Source organism: Macrotis lagotis, chromosome 1 (genome assembly GCF_037893015.1).
Source record: "Macrotis lagotis isolate mMagLag1 chromosome 1, bilby.v1.9.chrom.fasta, whole genome shotgun sequence".
Taxonomy (NCBI): domain Eukaryota; kingdom Metazoa; phylum Chordata; class Mammalia; order Peramelemorphia; family Peramelidae; genus Macrotis; species Macrotis lagotis.
Window position 1 is genome coordinate 628,288,451 of NC_133658.1, and position 19,389 is coordinate 628,307,839.

The following is a 19,389-nucleotide window of genomic DNA, read 5'->3' on the forward strand; positions in this document are numbered from 1 at the left end:
GAACTTTAAAAGACTATATGTAAATTCATTTGTTATTGTTATGACTATTATTTCCTCAGTATATCACATCTCTTTCCAGCTTCACTTGCCTCCAAGGTCAATCTCCTCCCCATGGTCAGTAATACAATGAATCACTAATGAAAATAAAATTGAATTTGATAGCTGGAAAGGAGTTAGAGGTTATCTAACAAATTCCTTCATTTTGGGTTTTCACACACCTTTGATCCTACATAGGTATTACCCTAGAAAATTTTTGCAATCCCTACCATTTGCCTTCTTTATTCCAGGATGAGTGTGAATTTTTCAATTTTCAATTTCAATTTTTCAATTCAATTTCCAAAATATTTTAGTGGAAGCCAGAGTCTTGAGTATCCAGTAAGGAACCTCTGACCTACTATTCTGTTTATTATTACTTATAAAAAAATCACAAAATCAAGTAAACTGATCTCCCTATAAATTACATAAATAAAGAATTCATGAAACATGAAGAAAACTATGAATCTAATTCAAGCTATATCTGAATAAGAATTCATTCTATATCATGTGCAACATCCTGCCTGTGTCTGAAGACCTTGTATGAAGGAGAATACACTAATCCTTGTACTTTTAGGTGATCCTAATGACTATGATTTTTATTTCCTTTATATTGAGTCAAAATCTGCTCTTCTATAGCTTCATCCCATTGCTTCTAGATCTGACCACTGTGTTCCAAAAGAGCAAGTGTAATCCATCTTCCATTCTATAGCCTTTCATATATTTGACAATGGTTATCACACTACCCCACTACCCTATACAAGACATAGAGAAACATTTTTCCATTCTTCAGGATAAATCACCTACTCTTTTAATTTACTCACATGTGGCATTAACTTGAGTTTAACTCTTTACCATTCTTGTTATACCAAACTTTATTGCTACCTAAAAACATTTTTAAATTATTGTCAAAGTGTTATTATATTCTCTATAGGTACTGTAACAAATTTTTACACCCCTTAAGTCCCAGTCACAACCCTACTCCCAACAATTTCAGCAAGTAATTTATCTATTTTGATGGAAGAGTAAATCTATCTGATATGAACTTCAGTACTTTACCTTTCCCAGACTTCAAAGTATCTCTATCATTATCCATTCAATTTTATTTCTAGCCACTCTCAGCTGGATAAAAAGTGAATTTCTCTCCTTTCCTACAATATCCTTTATTTTATTCCCTCTTACATCACCACCTATACTACCATATGCCCCACTATGAACTATATTTTTTCATCTTCAATTTCCTATTTTCTATTGCTTCTATTCCCACTTCCTATAAACATGTTTAGAGTTTTTATATTTTAAAACACACATGTATACAAACTTTTCCTTGACCTTGCTGTCTATTCCTTGCAAAGTTTCTTAAAAGCATAGGTTAAATTTTTTGCTTCTACTTCATTACCACCCACTCACTCCTCAAGTCTTTGTAATATGGTTTCTATCTGTACTGGATATATTCATATTCTAACAAAATTGCTTGGTAGGGTGGAAAAGGTCTTGGATTTAAAGTCAGAGAATCTGGGTTCAATTCCCAGCTCAACTGCTTCCTGCTTCCTGCTTTCTAGGTTGTCAATTAACATTTCTGGATATCAGTCTCATACATGTAAAATTAGGGAGTTGAATTATATAATCTTGAAGAGTCCTATCCACTCTAAATGTCATTTTATAGTCATTCAAATTGCCAAACATGATGATCTTTTCTAGCACTCATTCCCTCAGAAATGTATGACAATTAAACATTATTGAGTACCCTTCGTCTTTGGTATGTTCTTTTCCCTTGTATTTTCTTGCCTCTTTAACTACATACTGATCATTTCTTTTTATCTGTTCACTGATTCATTTGCTTCTTCTCAACCCTCTATATGTATATATTTGTCAGGATCTTTTCCCAAAATTCTCCTCTCTTTACACTGGCTCATTGTTCTTATCTTTCCTGTCATATTGTACACAAATTCCTTCAATAGTTAGCTTTTTATTAATACATCAATTCTAAATTCTATCTTGTTTTCAAGGCCTCAATACCTATCCTACATTATTTCTCACCACTTTCCAATATGGAATTTTTAAACTAATACATGAAATGACAACAAATTCAAGGTAGTATATGAATAATTACCAAACTATGTGGCATAGATTTAAATAAGTTTTGTTCGGGCTCAGAGGTTGGAGCTGGGAGGAAAGGGAGATTAATATAGTTTGGTAAAGTTTCACAGATGGGAGGGAGATGGGAAAAGACTGGATTGATGAAGAGAAAAAGTAACAGAAGTTCATCATAGATAAGGGAAATTATTGAGTATGAGGCAGATAGTGGAGAGATAGGCTTGCAATTAATAGAGGAAGTATGTTGAGTCTAATAGAGGATGTATGTTGAGAATTAGTCAAAAATGATATGACAAGAAAGTATTGAAGTATATTCTTCTGGTGCTGCTATATGGCTACAAATCATGAAACCCTGAAGTTTCTAAACAATTGAAATTATGTGTTATCCAAAAGGGAGTGGAGAGATGTATCATGAATCTATGTAGAACTTATTGCCAATGTTGACTTGTGAATATAATCAAGGAAATGTACGATCAGAAAATGAGGTTGGTAGATCATGTATTAAGAGTGTGGAACAACAAAGGGATACTCCACTTGCTACCCTAATATAATGTTAAAAGTCATAGAGAGAGATGACGAATACATGGGATAGATACTATATGTCTCAGGTGTGTACAACCCATGCATTGCAGGCTATAAGATCTTAAAGTCTATACTTTATTACATTATTACATTTTATTATTATATTCATTGGTAATATAGTTTACATTATAGTCATAAATAAAATGCAACCTTTGACAAGTTTTTATTGGACAATGAAGCCCAGAAGAGCTAAAAGTTTGGATACCCATGCAGGCTATGGAATATTTAAGGGAGGATATGAATAAGTATGATTCAGGATATAAATGTGATGATGAGTTGTGATCTCTAATATTGTAGGAAAGCAGTTTCATCACTGAGATCACTGATCCATTGAATTAGGCACATTGGCAGAAGTTTATAAAGTATAATGAAAAGCAGAAATAATCACTTGCTACTACTAAACTTCATGAGCTTGGACAAGCTGGTTAATCTCTCCAGGTATTCATGTAATGATCTATAAAATAAAGGGTCAAACTAAATGATATATAAAGTCCTTTCTAGCCCAATTACCTTATGACTCTATTCACTCAGAAAAACCAGTTATGAGGTCATTGTAATAATACTGACTTTGGGAGATGAATGGTCCTAGACTAGAATAGTAACAGTAGGGTTGTAGAAGAAGGGGTAAGATATGAGACATGTATGAAATGAGAAATCAATGACATATATAACAGAGAAGAGTAGAACTAGATGAAGTATGGGAATTTGGAGAGATATGGGAATCATATTTGCTAAAGTTTATAACAAGGGAAAAAATATTGTCTTGGGGAAGAAGGACTTTTCTGAAAACTACCTAGTGATCTAGAACTAATAATCAAGAATGTCTTTGTATTTAACTCCTAGAAATTGATTAAGGCAGAGAAAATTTACATTTATTATGTCTTTGAATCATTATAAAACTTATACTAATGTGATATATTAACATCTATCCAGACTTGGGAAGAAAAGAGAACTATGTATAAGTCTCCAAGAATTCAATGAAAACAAATATATCTCAGTTTTCTTATTCTGATCAGAATTAGTTCTTTATAATATGTGCCAGGTATACTTCAGACCTCTTTGATTCATATTTCTGTTCTAGTCCCCAGATGTCTATTGTATTCTGATTGTGTCAAGATCTACCACAAAACTGGATATAAGGGTAGCCAGATAATTAATCCCATTCAGTGCTTATAGTATGTTAATGCATAATATGTACTATGATGTGTGAGCTCATTCAACTCTTAATTTACTTACACAGAAATGCAAGGAAGCAAATACCCTCCCCTTATCAACGTATTCCTTCCACATAAATTGTAAAACCAAAATACATATGACAAGAAAAGGGACTTCTGAGAATCAAATAACCTTTTATACTCCTCAGTTCCAGTGATAGCCACTTGTCCTGGACAATAATAACCCAATATTTCCTCTTATTTTAAGGGAGAGAATAGTTATCCATCAATGGCTGCATTCAAACCCTACTCACAACTACACAAAATGTAGTTTTTGGCCTTTCTGTCATGCCCAACACATGGTATAGGCTCTAATGGTTATTTCCTTTTGCCTTTGCTTTCAAACACATATTGGAACTTGTCACCCAATTTTAAAAGTTACTTTTTCTGTGGAACTTTACAATTGCATTGCCTTTAGAAATCCCTGCTTCTCTTCTTGGCAGACATTTTACCTGCGTGGGTTTTTAGAAGAACAGAAGCCCTGTCATTTTGATTCTTCCCTCCCTGTTGCAGCACCAGAATTATTGCTGATGAGAGCAGGAATCTGCAATTGCTTTGGAAGCAGTCACATTTAACTTATGCAGCCTTAGGAGAAAGAACCAAGAGTAGAAGTATCTTGTTTTCTTTTTCTTCTTTTCACAAAATGGCAGCTTTAATAATTATAAATATTCTTTTCAAGAACATTATTTTATATAACTAATATGGTAATTTCTTGGCTCTGATAAATATACTTAAACTCTGGAATAAGATAATAAAGGAAATTTTGGAATTTTCATTTCTGTAAATCTTTAAGACTGTTAAGTATTCATTTCAAATGACTTTAGTTTTTGCCTGCAAGGGACTAGTCCATATGACTTCCAGAGGATCCTTTTAAGACTAAGAGCATAAACTAATCGTAAACCTATTCTCATTACTTAAAGATTTTAAATTTGATCTTTATTTCTTAATTCATTACATTCAATGACTAATTGAGGTTGAGTGGAGGGAATGTTAATATGTTCTAACTGGATATCCATTGGGGCTAAGATATTTGAATAAACTGCAAAATCAGAATGAGTCTCAAAAGAGAATGTCAAATTTATGGAATACATGATAGTAAACCATTGATCCTTTCATATACAATGAAATATATATATATATATATATGTATATACATATATATGAAAAGAAAAATATAGTGGAGATTCTTTTTTTCAGGTGAAAGCAATACCTTGTATATCCTCTCCTCTTGAACTCCAATCTATCAAAACTCTTTTCCATATTATAAATAGTTCTTGAGCTCTCTCATCTTCTAAGAAGTTCTTCCAGACTAGAGCCTTCACAACCCCATCTCTCCAACTTGTCACTTTAGTACTGGTGACATATTTGAGTAATCAATTTCTCCTTTGTCAATCTATCATCAACATTCTCTGTCTCATATGGTAGGTCTCTAAAGACTGTTTTATGTTCTTCATTTTGGTTTTTTTTTTCTTCATATTTATTTAAGGCAATGGGTTTAACTGACTTGCCCAAGGTCCCACAGCTAGGCAATTATTGGGTTTCTAAGGCCAGCTTTGAACTCAGGTCCTCCTGACTCCAAGACCAGTGCTCTATCCACTTTGCCACCTAGTTGCCCCTGTTCATTTTGTAGAGGATCAATGATATCATGGGAAGATGTCTTGACTGGCATGTGAAGTAGATTTAAATGAGGCAGAGCAGCACAAAGGCTTCAACTTCATTCTCTCTTCCTCAGTCACTTAAGTCAAATAACCAAAATGACAGGCAATGGCTCAGGATATAGTGGAATGACCTTGGCAAACCCTCATTATGTCTTTTTTTAATCCAGTCTCTTGTATACTTTAAGATGTTATGGAATATCCAAATCGATGATGATGGTGATGGTATTAACAATAGATGAAAATTTGCCATTGTCTTCTATAATTTTTTTTCTCTCTTGGAAATTTCTTATCTGGCAATTGAATGCTTTTGTTCTGCTGTGTTTTTCCTTCCTATCATTCTCCTTGTAGCAATGAGTTTTAGAAGAACTTAGGCAGACAAAGAATGAGAGATAGAAGAAAAGTACAATAATAAAGACTTCTTGGTTTTGTCTTAATTTTCCCAACAATCTTCATGGGGATTGTGCTTTGCTTGCTTAATGTTTCAGTCGTAAAGATTGGTGCATTTTAAAATTGTTTTTTAAATGACATTGCTTTCTGGATGCTGTGGGATGTTTCAAAGTGGCAATTTCTTCCAAATGTTTGTAAAAATTCCTTCAAATTGATATTGTTCCATGGTGACTTTTTAAAGGTAGAATTTCTAAGTTTTTTTCACCATGTAATTTGTTCCTTTACTTTAAAAAATGCATTTGTATGCACTTATTTTATAGCAAAATAAAAAGCATCATCTTTGACATTTAGGTATGATTGCATGAGATGAGTAATCTGAGCTCATGGAAGATATGTCTATATATGTTTGCTGTGTCTTTAAATGACCAAACATCTGTGATCATGGAATTTTACAGCTGTTAGGCAGCTGTAAAGTAAAAAGCACTTTAGTTGCAATACAGTAGAATTGGCTCATTTTCCAAATGAGGAAACTGATTCCAAAGAAGTGAAGAGGCAGGGCATTAAAATGTGAGGAATCCCAGATTTGGATTCAGAAGACCTGGTTTTGAATTCAACTCTAAACCTTCCTTACCATAAAGCTACCTGCTTACCTTCTCTTGGTCTCTTTTTTCTAATCTATAAAACAAAAGTGTGAACTCTGAGGCTTCTTTCACTTCTAAATCTATGAGTTTAAAGAATTTGCCCAAGGTCATATCAATAATAAGTTAGCAGAGCCAGAATTCAAATTCAGTGTTCTTTTCTTTTTAGGGTTTCTTTTTTTTTGCAAGGCAAATGGGGTTAAGTTGCTTGCCCAAGGCCACGCAGCTAGGTAATTAATTAAGTGTCTTTGACTGGATTTGAACTGAGGTACTCCTGACTCCGGGGCAGGTGCTTTATCCACTGAGCCATCTAGCCACCCCCAGTGTTCTTTACATTCTAATATACTTTGTTTCCTCTGGTCTAGATAGGTGTCTGGTTTTGGAATACAATAAAAAAGAGGAGAGGATTTGAGGTCAGATAACATCATAGCTTCTCTGGAACTCAGTTTTTCTTCTATATGAAAAGAAGTTTTAGTTAGCTGACTTGCTCCAGATTCTTTTAACCCTAATTTTTATGATTTTTGACCTGTTTGAAAGATATTCTTGTCCTACTGACATCTTATTTAAAATAGAATAAAATAACTGGAAAACTGTAATGGTTCTCTATTGCCTCCAAAATAAAATTATGAACACCTCTATATACCGTTCAAAACCATTCAATATACTTCTTCCTTAGATTTCCAGACCTATTAAACATTACTCCTATTCATATGCTCTACTTTGCCTTCTAGTTAAATTCACCTACTTAACTATTTCCTATATACAACATTCCATCTCCTGCTTCCAATACTTTTTCCCAAGGATAGGGAAACTTTTTTCTGCCAAGGGCCATTTGGATGCTTCTAACAGCATTCCCAAGTTATATTTGGTCAAATATTTAATTTACTCCTAAAAAGTTCTTAAATTTATTTTGAATCTCACCGCAGTTGTCTTGGCAATGTTACACCAATATGGTCCACAGTCTGCTTTACCCAGACAGTTATCATTTCTAGAATGCACTTCTTCCAACCCCAGAAACTGTATAAAAACAATAATGAAGTACTTATCACCCAAATAAAGTCAGATCTAAATAATTGGGAAAATGTCAATTGCTCATGGTTAGGTCGAGCTAATATAATAAAAATGACAATTCTACCCAAATTAAATTATTCAGTGTCATTTCAGTCAAATTATCAAATAATTATTATATCAAGTTAGAAAAAATAATAACAAAATTCATCTGAGCAACAAAGACCTGGTACTGGTTAAGAAGTACGTAATGGATCAGTGGATTAGGATAGGTTCAAAAGAAACAATAGTAAATGACTACATTAATCTACTGTTTGACAAACACAAAGCTATTAGCTTCTGGGATAAGAACTCACTAATTGACAAAAATTTGGGAAAGTTGGTAAAATAGTATGGCAAAAACTTGACATAAACCCACATCTCACACCCTATACCAAAATAAGGTCAAAGTTGGTAAAGGATTTAGACATAAAGGGCAGCACCATAGATAAATTAATAGACCAAGAAATACTCTTATCAAATCTATGAAAAGGGGACAAATTTATGTCAAACAAAAAGTAAAGTACATTATAAATAGAAAAATGAATGATTTTGACTACATTAAGTTAAAATGGTTTTACACAAATAAAATCAATGCTGCCAAAATTAGAAGGAAAGCAGAAATCTAGGAAACAATTTTCATAGCTAGGAGTTCTGATAAAGATCTAATTTCCAAAATACATAAAGAATTATATCAAATTCATAAGGTTATCTGTCATTCCACAATTGATAAATGGTCAAAGGATAGGAATAGACAGTTTTCAAATGAAGAAATTAAAGCTAAATTTAATCATAAAAAAGGTTCCAAATCAATATTGATTAGAGAATTGCAAATTAAAACAAATATGAGCTATCACCTCACACCTATCATATTGGCTAAGATGACAATGTTGGAGAGGTTGTAGGATGATTGGGACATTAATCCATTGCTGGTCACATTGTGAACTAATTCAACCATTCAGATCCAACCTTTCTGGAGAGCAATATGGAACTATGCCCAAAGAGCAACAAAACTATTCATACCCTTTGACCCATCAATTCCACTTCTAGGCCTATATCCAGAAAAACATCATAAAAAATAGGAAAAGTCCCACACGTTCCAAAATACTCATAGTAGCTATTTTTGTAATGAATGGCAAAGAATTAGAAATTGAGGGGATGTCCATCAATTGGGGAATGGCTAAACAAGTTATGGTACAGGAATACTATGGAATATTATTGTTCTAAAAGAAAACAAAAATGGTTGCATTCTAGAGAAGCATGGAATGAGTTACAGGATCTGATGCTGAGCGAAGAGAACAAACCAAATGAGCAATATACACATTAACAACAACTACATTGTAAGATGATTAACCTTGATGGATACAGCTTCTCTCAGTCATTTAGAGAACTAGGACAATCATATTAGACCAGCTACAGACAATGTTATCCCCATTCAGAGGAAGAAAACAAAACAAAACAAAAACTACTTAAAAATTTGATGAACACAACATTTACCTTTTTTAAAAAAAAAATTCTTATATATTTCTCTTCCTTGATCCTAATGCTTCATACCAAAAACCAATTCTGTAAACGTGTTTAACACAAATGTGTATGTACAATATTAACCTGTTTTCCTCCAAGTGGAATGGGGTGGAAAGGGCAGAAGGAAATTTTGTAACTTAAAAATAAATATATGCAAATGGATGAATGATGAAAAACTTTCATAAAATGTATTTGGAAAAATAAAATATCAATATAAAAAAAAAAGAATGTACTTCTTCACTTTTGCCATTTAGAATCTCTAACTTCCTTCTAAAGCCAACTAAAGGGTCACCTCTTAGTTTAAACCTTGCCAAATTACCCTTCTCCTAGGATTGTGAACTACTCCACAAAAACTATAAGAAACACTTCCTGTTAATTTTGCACGTGTCTGTGTGTAGATACATTGTTTTCCTTAATAGAATGTAAGCTCCTTGAGGGAAGAGACTTTCATTTGTGTCTCCCCAGTACCTAGCATAGTCCCTGGTATATACTAATAGATTAATTATGACTATTGACGACTATTGCTCAGTGCTCTTATTTCAATAGAGGAAATATTAAGAGAAATATGATGATTCCCATCTCATTGTTGTCTAACACCTCAACCCCCTAGCAAAATGTAAAGGTCTTAGCTTCTTTCCTAAACACATTCCAGGAGGAATCCTATGGTAAAAGGGGTACTGAGATGGTAGGAATCACCCCAACCCTTTCAGAGATGTAAATCCACTGAGATAATAAGCATAACCTCAACCCTTTCCCCCAACTCCTCCTTTACCCTGTTATGGGCTCAAGAATTTAGGCAAGTCAATCAGAACTTAGGAGCCTTTAATTACTCGAATCAATGGCTAATTATCTGGAAGCATCCAAGACAATAGCAAATTGATACAGGTACAAGCAAGTTTATATGCTGAAAAAACATCCTTGTTTACTCCTTATCATAATCTAATATCACAGGTGGTTACTATTTCACCTGGGGACTTTCCATCCTAGCAAGGGGGTTTCTCTGCCCAAGCAAGGGGGCTTTTCACTTTAGGCAAGAAAGAGGGAAACCACACATATGGGAGACAGAGAACTCATATGGCAGCACATTCTTTGCTGTTGTTACAGGTTTTGGAATGGGGGACAGAAGGGGGTTTCTCAAACAAGATGTTAGAACACTGCAGGGGGCACAAATGGAAAATTACAGGTTTTGTTGCTGAGCTGGGAAGTCAAGGTTTAGGGGCAAGGGACCTGAGGGGCAACCATAACATCCCTTTTCCTACCTTTTTCCAGAACATACAATTTGCATAGCTCTCCTATATAAGCCCAGCCTTTACCCCTGATGGGGCTACTATCAGTCAAATTGTACTTGCAACTGTCCCTAATTTTTCCTCCTTCTACTGTTCTTACTCTTGGCAGCTGCTACTCCTCCTGCTAATTGTCTTTACATTTTTCTTGCTCATCTCCCTTAGGGAAGGGGTGGGGAACCTTTTATCTGCCAGAGGTCTTTTAGATATTTGTAGTATCATGGAGGTCATACTTGGTCAAAGATTTAATTAATTCTTCCTAAAACCTCCTAGATTTATTGAATTTCTAGTCCTGCCTGAGGTTGCCTTGATTTCAGGGGCCCATGGATGGTACCTGTCCCTGTCTTTGGGGAACAGCCCATTGTCTTCATTCTCTCCCTCTTTTAGTGTCTGTTGACTATAGTAATACTTAACAAACTTTTTGTGCCTAAATATTCTGGGCCAGAGTCAAGTCTTTAGTGAATTCATCACACATTTGAACCTGAAACTCGAACACACTCCAAAACAGTTTTAAATCACCTCTATACTCATCATTCTCAGATCTTCTTATCCAACTCTAACCTCTTTCTTGTCTTCTCAAATATCCCACTGTTTTTGACCATCTCAGATTGGATTTCTTGTAGACATCTTAAATTCAACATATCCCAAATTGAAGTTTTCCTCCAAGTCTTACCCTCTCTCTAACTTTCCTATTCTCATCAAAGTCGCTGCCATCCTCCTAGTCATCCTGTATTACAATTTACATGTTATCCTTAGCTCTTTTTCATCCCTCATATCCAGTTGGCTGCCAAGATATGTGAATTTTGCTCTTGTATATTTTCCCCTATTTCCTCTATCATTGCCCCCACATCAGTGTATGTTCTTATCACCTCATGTTTGAACCACTGCAGTGGCCTGCTAGTTGGTCTTCCTGCCTCAAGTCTTTTTCCTATTCTCAAGCATCCTTCACTCAGCTATCAAATTGATCTGTCCAAAACTCAGAGATGATTACATCATTACTTTATTCTATAAATGCCAAGGATTCCCTTTCACTTATAGAATCAAAATTTTCTGTTAGGATTCAGCATTCAAATTCTTTTACAACCTAATTTTTTCCCTACCTTAATGATTTTCTGATACCTTACTTCTCTCTACCAACTCCCATTCAAATCAGTGATTCAATAACACTGTCCTCCTTGTTATTTCTCTCACAAGGGACACAGCCTCTGACTCCATATGTTTTGATTGGCTGCACTCTCCTCATTTCCACTACTGGTCTCCTCGGTTTTCTTTTAAGTATCAGAAAAAAATTCCACTTTCTACAAAGTATCTTTTTCAAATACTTCTTAATTTTAGTTCCTTCAATTGATTAAGTCCTATTTAGCTTTCTTTAACTAGTCAGTATATATTTGTTTCCATTTTGTCTCCCTCATTAAATTACAAGCTTCCTGAGGACAGGGATTGTTTTAGTTGCTTGCATTTTGGAGTCCTCCCCCCCCCCCCCCCCCCCCCCCCCAGTCTAAGACCTACAATAAAAACAAAGTTTAATAAGTAAAGCTTAATAAGTGTTTATTGACAAAGCAACAATTAGAGTTTGAAAAACTTCCAGAGCTTATCCAATTCTTTTGCATACGAAGAAGTTAAGGCCCATGGAAGTGAAGTAATTTGCTAATTTGCCTAACCTGAACAATGCAACCCAGCTGAATATTTTTGATTTACTTTTCTGTCTTCATTGCATATAATAATTTTGACACTATAAGGTTGTTGGTTGTTGTTACTGATATTGTTATTGTTTTTGCTGCTGCTATTTTCACAGGTTTTAGGGGCAAGTTGGAAGGGAAAGATGATGTCTCCAAGAACTGATTTTTTTCAGTGCCTTTTATATACAATCTAATCAATAAAAACTTAATAAATGTTTGCTTCATGCTTATCCTATGTAAGGTGCTCTGCTAAGCTCTGAGGAAGATATAAAGAAGTTGCCAACTACAGAATTTTATGAGATAGAATCTTAAAAATAGCACCCCTTAGCTCAGATAATGTTTACAGCCTGTTTGGTTCTCATCATTCAATGTCTCCAACTGTGATAAAAAGTATAGCAAAAAAGGTCAGAGCTAAAGGTACAACTGTCAAAAATACAGGCTTTCATTCCAGATCCCTTAAGGGTTTTGTGTGGGTGTTTCAATATTCATTAATTGTATAATAGTTATAAGAACATTAAAACATATTTTGAAAGCATTTTACCTTTACTGAATGTCTTTCACATAAAGTTCCCCAAGGATACTACAAAATGAGCAATAGTCACTTTCAAGAGTCAAAATATTCCCATGAGACTGGTTAATGAGGATAGAAAGATCCCCAAATAGGGTTGCTATAAAACGAACTACAACATTCTCAGCAGGGAAGATTCAGCAAGAATTGGGAGCAAAAATAAATAAATAAATAAATAACTGCTTCCTGATAAACCAAAATCAGAGATAATGGGCAAAATAAACAAAACTATAGAATTTGGTTATACATGATGATTTATCAAAAAAGCATAGCATGCTGTTGTGTATGCATATATGTATACATATGTATATGTGTAAACACATTTATGTATCTCCATACTACCCATTCACACATGATTATATGTTATAAGTGGAATTCCCACACTCTCATTTTATAGATGAAGGAACTTCAATTGTCACCTAAAATTTAACTGAGGCCGGAAAGGCCCCCCAAAATATATATCCAACAAAACCCAGCAGCAAGGATAGAAAGAGAAATTTCAATTAAAATAACTGAATGCAATATAAAATACTAGGAATTTCCCTGTGAAGACAAACCCAGCAACAATATGAACACAATTATAAAATACATTTCACACAAATAAAGTCAGATCTAAACAATTAAATAAATACCTATTACTGAGTAGACCAAGTCAATATAATAAAAATGACAAGTCTGCCTAACTAATTTACTTATCAAAGGAATTAATGAAAAAAATGCAAAGAAAAGTGGTCTAGTGATATCAGATTTCAAGTTATATTATAAAGTAACAATCATGAAAACTCTGGTACCAGCTAAAGAAATAAGAGTGGCAGATCAGTGGAAAGGAATAGACACAGTAGTCAATGACCACATTAGCTTAATGTTTAATAAACCCAAGACCACAGTCTTTGGGATAAGTAATCACTATTTGCCAAAAACAACTGGGAAAACTGGAAAACAACAGGGCACAAGCTAGGTATAGATCAACATCTTACCCTGTATAAGGTATAAATGGGGACATGGTTTAAACATAAAGGGTGACAAAAGCAACAAATAAAATTGTTAGCAATAAGAGAAGAAAAACAAATTGAAGGAATCAGAATTGAGAGTGAGGATGCAAAGCTTTTACTCTTTGCAGATGATATGATGGGATACTTAGAGAACCAGGGAAAATCATCTAAAAAATTTGTTGAAACAATTAACAAATTCAGCAAAGTAGCAGGATATAAATCATACCCTTATAAGTCATTAAAATTTCTATATATTAACAACAAAGTTCAAGTGCAAGAGAAAAAAAGAGATATTCCATTTAAAATAACCATAGACTACATGAAATACTTGGGGATATACCTCTGAAGACAAACCCAGAAACTATATAAACACAATTATAAAGCACTACTCACCCAAATAAATTCATATCTAAATAATTGGAAAAATGTCAAATGTTCGTGGACAGGTTGAGCTAATATAATAAAAATGGCAATTCTACCCAAATTAAATTACTTATTCAATGTCATACTACTGAAGTAAAAAAAAAAAATAATAACTAAATTCATCTGGAGCAACAAAAGGGCAAGAATAGCAAGAGAACTGATGAAAAAAAATGTAAAGGAAGATGGCCTAGCTCTACCAGATCTAAAACTATACTATAAGGCAGCAATCACCAAAACTGCCCGATACTGGTTAAGAAATAGAGTAATAGATCAGTGGATCAGGATAGCTTCAAAAGAAACCACAGTAAATCACTATATCAATCTACTATTTGACAAACCCAAGGACATAAGCTCCTGGGATAAGAACTCACTATTTCACAAAAATTGTTGGGAAAACTGGAAAATAGCATGGCAAAAACTAGGCATAGATCCACATCTCACACCCTATACCAAAATAAGGTTGAAATGGGTACAAGATCTAGACACAAAGGACAACACTATAGATAAATTAATAGACCAAGAAATTATCTATCAGAGCTATGGAAGGGGGATAAATTTGTGACAAAGAAGAATTAGAACACATTATAAATTGCAAAAATGAATGATTTTGACTATATTAAATTTAAAAGTTTTTGCACTAACAAAATCAATTCTTCAAAAATTGGAAGGAAAGCAGAAGGCTGGGAAACAATCTTTACTGCTAGTTCTGATAAATGTCTCATTTCCAAAATAAATAGAGAATTGCGTCAAATTTATAAGGTTACATGTCATTTCCCAATTGATAAATGGTCAAAGGATAGGAACACCCAGTTTTCACGTGAAGGGATTAAAACTATATATATAAAATCATATTAAAAATGCTTCCAATCAGGAGGAAGCGGCGGCGGTATCGATCCGGCTCCAGGGCCTGTCTGAGCGCTGCCCTGCTCCAGCCCCCCATCATGAGCCGGGGCGCCGCCGCCCCCCCCTCCCCAGCCCCTGTGCCGGCGTCTATGGAAGTGATGGACGGGCCCCTCAACCTGGCTCATCAGCAGGGCAGGAAAGCAGACCGGTCATTAGCTGCAGGGAAATACAAAGAGGCCATTTTGTGTCACCAAAAGGCAGTCGCCTATCTTTCTGAAGCCGTGAAGCTGACACAGTCCGAGCAGGCTCAGCTACCACAGGAATCACAAAGGGACAGCCACACGAAACAGCTCCGGCTTACTCAGGAGAGGAGGAGGAGGGAAGCGGGAGGAAGAGTGCAAAGCCCAGCAGACCCCGCACGGAGCCCCCTGCAACCGCTGATGGAGGCCGGGTCTGAGGGCCAGAGTGCGCCCAGGGCCCAGCAGGCTCATCCCGCCCCGGTGCCAGCCGTCCTGCACAGGGACCCAGACACTCTCCTTTTTCTCCTTCAGAAGAGGAGAGACCCCACAGAACCGTGTCCTGGCAGCAAAGTCCCGAAAGATGACAAAACTACCATAGAAGAGCAGGCAACCAAGATCGCCGGCCTGAAGCGCCACGTGGAGTTTCTTGTGGCCGACGAGGAAAGGTTGAGGAGGGAGAACAAGCAGCTCCGTGCAGGGAAGGCCGGACTCCAGAAGACCCCCCTCGAGAAGGGGCTGGAGGCTGACGCCAACGTTGTGCAGAAATCTGAGCTGTGGAGCCCCTCGGAGGCTGCCTCCGGCCCCTCCACCTGGCTCCCGAACCCGGGAAAAGCCCAGGACGTTCCCATCCCCAACGTTCCTCCCTTGGACTTTCCGTCTCCCCCCCCCCCCCCCCCAGCTCCCGCTTCTGGAACTCCCTGAAGTTATAATGAAAGGACTCAAGAATAGTTAAGTGGATGGGCACAAGGGGCTCAAGGTGGTGGGGAGGGAGGGGCAATCAGACAACCAGAGGGACACCACGAGGCTCGAGGTGGTCCGTGGAGGGTCACCGGACGGACCACCGGGGGAGAAGAGGCCTGGCCACTGCATGGAGAAGGGTCACGGGGAGGCCCACGCCAGCGGGGGGTGTGGCTGGAGCTGCGGGAGCTGGGGCGACAGCATGGACCCCTCCGGTTCTTCCCATTCCAATCAGACTGCCCCCCAGAAGAACTTTGCAAGCAGCAGTTGATTTTCCTTCTCTTCACTTCAGGGCTATGCTCTACGTAATAATTGATCCACAATGCCATAAAGGATAATGTGGCCCGGTCTGGGAGGAGGCTCCTCTCCTGCCCGGAGGCATGCCCAGACTTCAGGGGTGAGTCCTCCACGTGCCACGCTGTGCACTCCTCCTAGCGTGGAGTCAACCTCCGGACTATCAGGAGAAACGTTTCAGCTTCCACTTCATGAAGAAAGGAACCAAATTATTAGTTCTGCTTTTTTTAATTATCAGTTTACATAATCAGGGTACATCTTAAGTTTTAGCTTTGAGTTTGCTGTATTAAAATGTTATGCATCATTTACAAAACACCCATGGAATCCTCCCTTTGTTCTGAATGGTGCATGAATGGAAGCAATGCTAGTTGGCAGATTTGATTGCAAGAAATCAATAAAATAATTGTGTTTTTAAGAAAAATGCTCCAAATCATTATTGATTATAGAAATGCAAATTAAAAACAACAATGAGCTATCACCTCACAACTATCAGATTGACCAAGATGAGAAAAAGGGAAAATGATCAATGTTGGAGAAGTGGTGGGAGGATTGGGACATTGATGCATTGCTGGTAGAGTTGTCAACTGATGCAACCTTTCTGGAGAGCAATATTGGAACTATGCCCAAAAAAAAGCAAAAAAAAAAAAAGTTCATTCCCTTTGACCCACCAATTCCAATTCTAGGCCTATATCCAAAAGAAATCATAAAAAAATAGGAAAAATCCCACGTTTCAAAATACCCATAGCAACCTTTTTGTAGTGGCAAAGAATTGTAAATTGAGGGGATACCCATCAATTGGGGAATGGCTAAACAAGTTATGGTACATGAATTCTATGGAATATTCTTGTTCTATGAGAAACCATAAAAGATCAAACTCTAGAGAAGCATGGAATGAATGACTTACAGGATCTGATGCTGAGTGAAGGGAGTAGAACCAAGAGAACAATGTACACATTAATAGCAGCACTGTGATATGAACAGCCTTGATGGAAGCAGCTCCTCTCAGCAATTCAGAGAGCTAAGACAACTATATTAGATCAGCTATATACCATGTTATACCCATCCAGAACAGAACACACACACACACACACACACACACACACACACAAAACCAACCCTCCACAATATGATGAACACTTCATAAAAATTATCTTCTATGTATCTCTTTCCATTATGTAATTCCTCATACCGAAAATGATCAATCTGTAAACATATTTATCAAAAATCTGTATGTACAATGCTCACCTGTTTGCCACTGAGGGGAAGGGGAAGGGAAAGGAGGGTGGAAAGAAATTTTGTTTAACTTACAAACATACATTTGAATCTGGATGAAAATTAATTAATTGATTGATTAATTAATAATTAATTTTTAAAATCAAATTGGAAGAGCAAGGGAAGAAATTATGACCAAACAATAAATTGAAAACATTATGAAATATAAAACAGATAATTTTGATTATATTCATTAAAAGCTTTTATATACACAAAACCAATGCAACCAAGAGATAAAAGGAAAGCAGAAAGCTGGGAAACAATCTTACATCTAGTGTCTTGGTTAAAGGTTTCATTTCTCAAATATATAGAGAACTGAGTAAAATTGATAAGAATACAAGCCATCCCCTAACTGATATACAGTCAAAGGATATGGGGACAGACAATTTTCAGGTGAAGAAATCAAAACTATTCATACACATATGAAGGTGTGTTCTAAAACACTTTTGATTAGAAAAGTACAACTTAAAACAATTCAGATACCATTTCACATCTGTCAGATTGGTTAATGTAACAAAAAAAGGAAAATGATAAATGTTGATGAGGATATAGGATAATTGGGACACTAAAATAAGATTGGTGGAGTTGTAGACTGATCAGATTATTCTGGAGAGCTATTTGGAACTTTACCAAAATGGCAACACAACTGCTTACTCTTTGATGGAGTATCTCTACTTTGGGGTCTATAGCCCAAAGAGATCATATTAAAAGGGAAAAGGACCCACATGTACAAAAGTATTTTAACAGCCCTTCCAAAATATGGGAAATTGAGGGGATGCTCTTCCACTGGAGAATGACAGAACAAGTCATGTTAATGGAATTGTGCAATAAGAAATGATGAGCAGGCAGATTTCAGAAAAAAAAAACCCTGGAAAGAAATGTATAACTGATGCAGTCAGGAAAAAAAAAATGTACACAATATCAGAAATTGTGTGCTGAATAATTAATTAAAAATGACTTAGTGCTCATAAATACAGTGATCCAAGTTCAAAGAACTCATAAAAGAAAATACTATCCACATCCAGATAAAGAACTGATAGACTCTGAAAATGCAGATTGAAGCATAATTTTTCACATGCTTTATTTTTTCATGTTTTTTCTTCTCATCTGTTTCTTCTTCTACAACTATGACTAATATGGAAATATGTTTTATATGATAGCATATGTATAAACTGCCTACCATTTTGGAAAGCAAGAAGGGGCAGAGAAAGAGGGAGAAAAATATGGAAATCAAAATCTTATAAAAATGAATGCTAAAGGGGAAGTTAGGTTATGCAGTGGATAGAGCACCAAACCTGGAGTCCAGAGGACCTGCGTTCAAATCTGGTCTCAGACACTTAATACTTAACAAGTTGCATGACCTTGGGCAAGTCACTTGCAAAAAAAGTCGATGTTAAAAAGTGTCTTGACATATAATTGAGAAAAAATAAAATTCTATTTAAAAAATTAAAGTGGAAAAACAAAAGGAAGACCACAAAGGATCCTTAAAACATTTCCTTCACTCACCTTGAAAAGAATAGAAATAGAATAGAAACTTTAAAGTAGGCAGACTGAAGACATGCAAATAAGGTAACAGAACCACTTTATACCAATTAGAACAAGCAGACAGGTTAGGAAAAGAAAAATATAGCATTCCCACAATTGTCCATAGATTTCCAAAATCTTCAAGAGTGGCATGAGTTATGTATGTACCAATTGTGGCAGATGAATTCCAAAAGAGAAGAATTTTGAAGGTATTATAGAAAGTTGTTTATGTGCTCATATAGAAATTCATAGCAAGATCCTACTTGAGACTAGGTAGACTAGATATGTTGATTCACCCCAGGAAAGGCTCTTTTAATGAAATTCAGAAGTTTGGATTGATGAATTGATGCTAAG

The 19,389-nt window shown here is 35.9% G+C and overlaps 1 pseudogene; it reads left to right on the forward strand.

The window, feature by feature from the left end:
• Positions 1–15,117: 15,117 nt before the first annotated feature.
• LOC141522117 (nuclear receptor-binding factor 2 pseudogene) lies at positions 15,118–15,985 on the forward strand (annotated as a pseudogene).
• The last annotated feature ends 3,404 nt before the right edge of the window (positions 15,986–19,389 follow it).